This window comes from Saccostrea cucullata, unplaced genomic scaffold, assembly GCF_032062105.1.
Source record: "Saccostrea cucullata isolate Sc308-1 unplaced genomic scaffold, CSIRO_AGI_Scuc_v1 ctg152, whole genome shotgun sequence".
In the NCBI taxonomy this organism is placed as follows: Eukaryota; Metazoa; Mollusca; class Bivalvia; order Ostreida; family Ostreidae; genus Saccostrea; species Saccostrea cuccullata.
In genome coordinates, this window is record NW_026929180.1 from 371,459 (window position 1) to 379,252 (window position 7,794).

General features: G+C 38.5%; 1 pseudogene; it reads left to right on the forward strand.

Moving 5' to 3' along the window:
* The first annotated feature begins 2,976 nt into the window (after positions 1-2,976).
* Positions 2,977-3,937, forward strand: LOC134279997 (uncharacterized; annotated as a pseudogene).
* The last annotated feature ends 3,857 nt before the right edge of the window (positions 3,938-7,794 follow it).

A 7,794-nucleotide genomic window follows, 5' to 3' on the forward strand; every position in this document is an offset into this window, starting at 1 on the left:
TTAGCACAAACAAATAATTTGATAACAAACTCGATTTGCCTTTGTATTATCACCTTTCTTATCAGATGCCGTAATATCCTTTTATTATTTGCATTTGGTTTATAACTTTTGCAACTTTTTTTCTTAAATACAATTATTTTTCGAGCCATGGAAGGCTTCTGATATACAATGATGTCATATGATTTTCCTACAACTTCGTTTAAAGTCAGTGTTTCATAAATTTTATGGCTTTGCTTTGTTAACAATTATAAAAAAAACATATGACTTGTTTCATATTAATTGTTAGACCATCGTTTTTTATATTATTTGCTTACTAAATATAGCTCATTGAAGGTATATCTGTTCAACTCAGACAACAGATGATGTCTACTCCACCTTCGCATCTACTTCCTCCTCTAAAATTGACAGCGGATCCTTGTTTTATGCCGTGTTAACAGATATGCATTGTTTGTAGATTTTTAAGATTGATGACTGTTTATTCTGTTATCGAATGAAATATTTGTAGGAAAATCAATGAAGGGTAGAAGATTGACGTCATTTTTTAGTGTTAATGTTGTCATGACAAACGGAAGGTCTTGAAAAAGAGGTCATTAAAATTCATAAAAATAGATGAAAAGGGAAAAGCAGGAAAACTGATCAATCCCCAAAAAAATCTACAAACAAATTTATGATGTAAACAGATTTAGGAACGGAAACTCCTGAGGTGGGATAAGGTATACTAGAAGGTAACTATCCCCTGTTGTCCCGTGTAAAGACGAATAATGACCCCCATCGAATAATGATCGGGGGTCATTTTCGACAGAGAAAAATGACCCCCGGTCAATATTCTACGTCAAAAAATGACCCCGGTCATTATTCGATGACCTTTTTGCCCGTAGAAAAAGTGTCACCACCCTAAAAATTTGTAGAACCCACGTGAAGAAAAATGACTCCCTGCGGATTAAAGCTGAAATTTTAAGGGGGCAAAAAAAAAGTTGATAAGAAGCACATTGGCCAAAATGCTCACCTGAGCTAATTGGGAATAAATTATGATATGTTGATCTCATAACATTATTAGGTCACCTTAGTAAACTCAGGTGACTTATTGCTATCCGTTGTTGTCCGTCGTCGTGCGCCGTGCGCCATGCCTTAACATTTGAACATTTTCAGCTTCTTCTCTGAAACCGCTGAACCGATTTCAACCAATTTTGGCACAAAGCATCTATAGGTAAAGGGAAACAAAAATTATAAATTTCATGGTCCCTGTCCCCCTGGGGCCTGAGGGGTGGGGCCAAAACCACTAAAATTGATGAAATCTTTAAAAATCTTCTTTATGCTCCTGGACATCAAGCAGTCAAATTGTTGGCATGATTGTAATCAGCATTGAGTCCTCTTCCAAACTTGTGAAATTCATGGCCCCAGGGCTAGGGGTGCTAGTGCTAGGGAGGGGCTAAATAGACAGTATAGTGAAAATGCATTAATACTTTGTAAATCTTCTTCTCTGCTCCTGGGCATTAGATAAGCTAACCAAGTACATAGTTATGTTGAATAAGATTGCTTCTTCCAAAATTGTGAATTTCATGGCCCCAGGGTCAGGGGTTCTGGTGTTAGGGCGGGGCTCTATTGATTATAAAGTGAATATGTATAAATTCTTTAAAAATCTTCTCCTATGCTCCTGAGTACTAAACTAATGAACTATGTACATAGTTATGATGAGGAAGGATGCATCTACCCAATTTGTGAATTTCATGACCCCTGGGTCAGGGGTTCTGGTGTTAGGGTGGGGTTTTATAATGATTATATTGTGAAAACGCATGAATTCTTTGGAAATTTTTTCCTTTGCTCCTTGGTACAATGCCATTGATCTAAGTATATATTTATGATGAAGAAAGATGTCTCTTTCAAAATGAAATGGTTAATTTCAGGGCCTCTGCGTTAGGGGTACTACAGACGGGGGTTTGGGGGTTGGAGGGGTTATATTATAGTCTGAAAATAAAGTAATACTTTGAAATCTACTCTTTGGTATAAATCAACCATTTATGATGATGTCTTTTTGAAAATTGTGAAATATGTGGCCCCAGGGTCAGTGGTTCCCTTTGGGTTAGTGTGCACAACTGGTGGTTATAAAGTGGAAATACATTTTCTCTCTTTTACTCTGATCTGCCTTTGGGTATTAAGTAACTAAAATAAGCATGCTTATTTTCCAAATAAGCCTCTTTCAAAATTGTGAATATCAAGGCTTTTGGTTTAAAATAGTCAAACCAAATTCAGTTGTTGAAAAGTTGTTACATGTTACTCGGTTGGCCTATAAGGCCCGTGGGCCTCTTGTGCAATCATAGCAATATTTTAAGGTCAATGCGATGATTCAAAATCTAGATGAGTAAAAGATTTTTCGAGCCTTAAGGGTTAGGTGAACATTGTTTTTCGATGGTGGAAATCGTACTGACAGAAAAAAATCAGAAGCATTGGAAAGTGGGAGGTTATATAGTGATCGGAATGTCCGTCCGTCTGTTATTGTCTACTTAAAAGTAATAGACACAATAATCATATAACTGTTAATATTTGGGTTTAATATGTGTCTCTGATGAGACCGATTCGACTTTATAATTACCTGACTGTAAGCAATTGTCAGTTATTACAGTAAAACTCGATTATAGCGAAGTCCTGGGGACCTGTGAATTTGATTCGCTATATCCGTAATTCGTTACATCCGTATAACGAATTCGTAGACCCATATGTAGCGAAATCGCAAGATGCATGTTTTCCCTCAAGTATTAAGTACCAAATATGTTTGGGAAGCAAATATTACAAAACATACATTCGATAAATAATCAGGATTATTTGATTTTATATCAAATAGTCAATATTAATTTTGAGACACCCTGTATTGATTGTTTAAACTATGTATGAGTTATCTTGCAAGCTGGAACTACGTACGAGTTAATTATACTCGATATCCGGTATACCCTTGCTGAAAACCCCACATATCTTTTTTTTTATCTTTGAAGCAGAAGCATGCCGCCTGTGAAAACCAAAGACAAAAGTAACAATCGGAAGAGGCCGATGGGTTCGCCAGCTCGGGTAAAGGGGAGAAAAAATCGTCGCACCCGAAGCCCCGCTGAGGCATAGTCACAGTGCCCGGAGGAGGTGTCAGTTCCTGAGGAGCCCCAAGGCCATCCCCCCGCAGACGTGAGCATCTCGACAACCGACACCCCGGGTGAGTCACTCATTCAAATGGCAGGTTTACCACAGCAGCAAACTTGCTCAGCGGACAGTATAGCCGCTCATGTACCTCATAAACTTAAATAAAAAAAATATGGAAGGGGCAATTTGTAGATCTTTCTCTCTTGCTAAAGTCGGCCAAGGAATTAGTTGAATGGGATTCACAAGGGGAAGTCCATTTTAAAAATGGCCGTTTATGTGTTGTTAAGCGAATACAGAACTCGCAATTAAGTATAGAAAAGTGGACTTCAGCTTTTATGATCTACATGAGTATCATTTTCGAACACTGTGAGGCAAAAGCTCAAGAAATGCTAAAATATATGCGAGACATCCGGCTGGCAGCTAGTCGTTCGTATAATTGGTATAAGTACGACGAACAATTTCGACTACGCAGAGTATCAAACCCAACAATGTCGTGGGGGAAAATCCATAGTGAATTCTGGCTTATGTATGTCAACAACCAATCAAATCTCAATTATACATCACAGCCACAAGAATATGCACATGCTAATTTAGGTCAATATTCCAAGAACACAACACAACACTTCCCCCTAAAACAACACAGACAAGTGCCAAATATCCTTTAAGCTGTAATATATACAACCAGGGTAAATTCTGTACTTCCTTCCCCAGATGCCGCTACAGCCACACTTGCAGTCAGTGCAGAGGAAATCATCCCAGAGTCAGCTGCGCAAGGAAAAAAACATCTCCATACATTAGGGCATACTCATATTAAATTTGATTCACTTAAAAAACATTTCCAAGGTTATGAACATTCTCAATTTCTGCTCCAGGGTTTTAAATTTGGGATTAGACTGCAGAACCTGGGTCCTAGGAGAGCACGGTTAAGTAAAAACCTCCCAAGTTTGTACAAAAATTTGCCCACAGCACACCAAAAAATCAAAAAAAGAATTACAACTCAACCGAGTAGCTGGGCCATTCCCACAACCCCCCTTTTAAAACCCATCAAGTGTCACCAGTGGGTTTGGTCCCTAAAAAAGATGGGGACATGAGGATAATACATCACCTATCATACGCTAATGAAGATTCATTAAATTTTTTCATAGATTCCACAGAATGTTCAGTCAAATGTTCAAGTATTGACGAGGCAGCAGAAATGATTGCAGAGCTAGGGAAGGGAACTTTTTTGGCAAAGTCAGACATAAAATCTGCCTTTAGGCTTCTACCTATTTCCCCAGCCGATTTTGATCTGTTAGGCTTTAAGTTAGAAGGTTCTTTTATACTGACAAAATGGGCCCATTTGGTTCCTCAATAAGCTGTGCGCTTTGGGAGAAATTTGCACATTTTTTGCATTGGTTAACTGAACAGCATACAGGCAATAAGTTTATCTTGCACTATTTAGACGATTTTCTTTTTTGTGGATCCAAATTTTCTTCGGTTTGCCACGATACCCTTGACAAGTTTAAGTCCCTTTGCGAAGAATTGGGTGTTCCAATAGCTGCAGACAAAACTGTCGGACCATTTACTCAACTTGTGTTTCTCGGTATCCTTTTTGACATCAAAAACATGACTATGGCTCTGCCAACAGAAAAGTTAGATAAGTTAAGGCATGTCATCAATTCCTTCCTCTCCTCAAAAAAAGTTACTTTGCAAGAACTTCAATCGCTCATAGGTCAACTTAATTTTGCTTGTAGGGTGGTTGCCCCTGGTCGTGCCTTTTGCAGGCGCCTCATTAATGCAACAATTGGAGTTTCAAAACCTCACCACAAAATTAGGCTTACTAAAAATATTAAGCAAGACCTCCTTATTTGGCAAGTATTTCTGCGATCATATAACGGTGTTTCAGTGATCAAAACTCAATTTTTAGATAATCAAACCATACAACTTTTCACTGATAGTGCAGAGGGAAGCAACGGAGGATTCGGCATTTATTTTGGGGGGAAATGGGCATTTGGGTCCTAGCCTCAGTCTTGGGCTAATTTGGGTATCACCAGAGACATGACATCTCTTGAAATGTTTCTAGTTATGGTAGCTATTACATTATGGCATGGGTGCTTACAAAATACAAAAATCCTATTCCTCATTGACAACATGGCAGTAGTACATGTCCTTAACACACTATCTTCTAAATCAGACAGAGTTATGAATATTGTCAGAAAGCTTGTATTACTTTTACTACAGTATAATATTCAGATAACAGCAAAATACATACACACAAAAGAAAATTGCATTGCTGATGCTTTATCTCGTTCGCAGTGGGCCAGATTTCGACGACTTGCACCAGAGGCAGACCTATGGCCCATACCGCTACCACGCCACATTTGGGACATTTAGAACAGGAAGCTTCAAGACTTTTGTATAGGTCGTTAGCACCCAATACTCACCAGGATTATAACACTGCATTAACAAAGTTCAAAAATTTCATTGCTCACTATGGGTTGGCTCAAAGCTGGCCTGTCCCAGTTCATCAGCTGTTACAATTCGTTGCATTCCTTTCAATCAATAACTTCACTTACAGAACTATATGTCTATACATTAGCGCAATATCTTATTACCACACAATCAACAGGTTTCAGGACAATACAAAAAATTTCAGTGTTACAAAATCTATCGAGGGTTTTAAGAGGTCTGGTGGTTTAAGTAAAGACATGCGACTCCCCATATCATTTCAGCTGTTTGGTAAAATTATAGAGACCTTAAAATCGGAATGCCGCTCACCATTCGAGACTGCACTTTTTTCCGCAGCCTACACTCTTACCTTTTTTGGTCTGCTTAGAGTGAATGAAATTCTAGCTTTGTGCATTACAGATATCTCCAAAAGCAAAGCTGGTCAATTTTTCATAAAAATAAATAGATCCAAAACAGATCAAATAGGCAAAAGTTCAGTTCTGCAAATATAAAAATTACCAGACACACAATTTTGTCCAACAGCAACAATCGAGCCTTATTTGCAGTTTTGGCCCCCAAATACAGATACATTGTTTGTTCATGTAGATGATATACCGATTACCCGTTTTCAATTTCAGGCAGTTTTAGATAGGTCCCTCTCATTTCTCCAAGTGCAAGGTCACTATAGGTCTCATAGTTTCCGCATCGGCATGGCCACCGAATTGGCAAAACGCGGAACTCCCGATACGCAGATTAAAGAAATGGGTAGATGGAAATCTAACTCATTTTTGACTTACATCCGCCCGCAATAAATTGTCCGGCATATTAGTTCACCCCCCACAAAAAAAAAAAAATTACACACATTCCATGTATACTCCACAAATACCATACAAGCAACACCCACACACACAAAGATGTTCTCAAGTAATTTTACCAAAGCATTTCAGATAAAACAATATGGATAGTAGGATCGATCAATCCCATACTTGGGTCTTAACCGGCTGCAGCTAGCAGACCTGGTGGAACCAACCTCAACTTAAAGGCGTCAATCCTGTGGATGGGAGTATGGACTTAAATGGGAAGAGTTACAAAAAACTGTAAATGAAATGACAAAAAATCAAAGCCCACCACACTTTCTTATCATACACTTAGGTTCGAATGACCTAACCACTGAACAAATCACTTCAAAAACTCTCTCAGAAAATGCACAATGTACATTACTTAGATTTAATGCATTATGGCCAAGTACCACCCTCATTTGGTCTGCCATCCTACCGAGAAGGTATTGGCACTTTGCACCTTTGGGAATGGGAAATAAAATTAACAAAAAACGTATCAGAATCAATAAATGTATGAAGAATTTCATGGCTGACCAAGTGCAGGGTTTGTATATTGGCCACGATCACAACATTAAAGCCTCAGAAATAGAGCTGTTCCGAACAGACGGTACACACCTGTCGGACATAGGCAACACCATATACTTAAATAATATGCAAGCTGCCTTAGAACATTTTATCGGAGGAAGGGGTAGTCACTACCCACCGTTCGACCTTTAATTAGGCTATCAGCTCCATATTTTGATATAGATGTATATACTTATATGTCATTGTTTCCACTAAATCCAACATTGTTTCATTCTAGGAACATGTGCATATGTTAATTCATTGTGTTTGTTAGCACAGGACAGGCTGTTATATTTTGTTCATATATGTGATATACCTTTTGTATCATACCTTTGTTTACGAGCTCCAAGTGTAATGTCCATTCAATGGCTTTAATAATGAAGTTGATTAAGTATGAAAAGGAGTTGCTTATTTTTTAACCTTATTCTATATCTGGGATAATATTTCTGTTTTCTGACAAATGGAAAAGTTTATAATGTAAAAGGGTTTTTTGTGGGGTTCATTGTTCCAATGTCTGTGGGGCTCGGGGAGTCCGCAGTGGTAGGTGTTGACACTTTCTGCTCGCCAAAACCTGGGTGTCTCCCACTTGCTCCAAAGCAAGGGGTTTAAATACAGGATTTAATTCAAAGTCTAAATTAAATCAAAATATACAAAGTCAGGACACAGTTAACTGTTGTCAGTATTTGTAATGTTTTTGGCATAGTGGGGCCCACACCGGGTATGGCTGGGCCAGCATCCACCTCACCTGAGTGAGGGGATGCTACAGGCTGTTGCATGTAACATTTAGGCTTGTGTATGCCTCCCTCATGCAAATGTTAAACCAGGTAGCACTGCAGGAGAC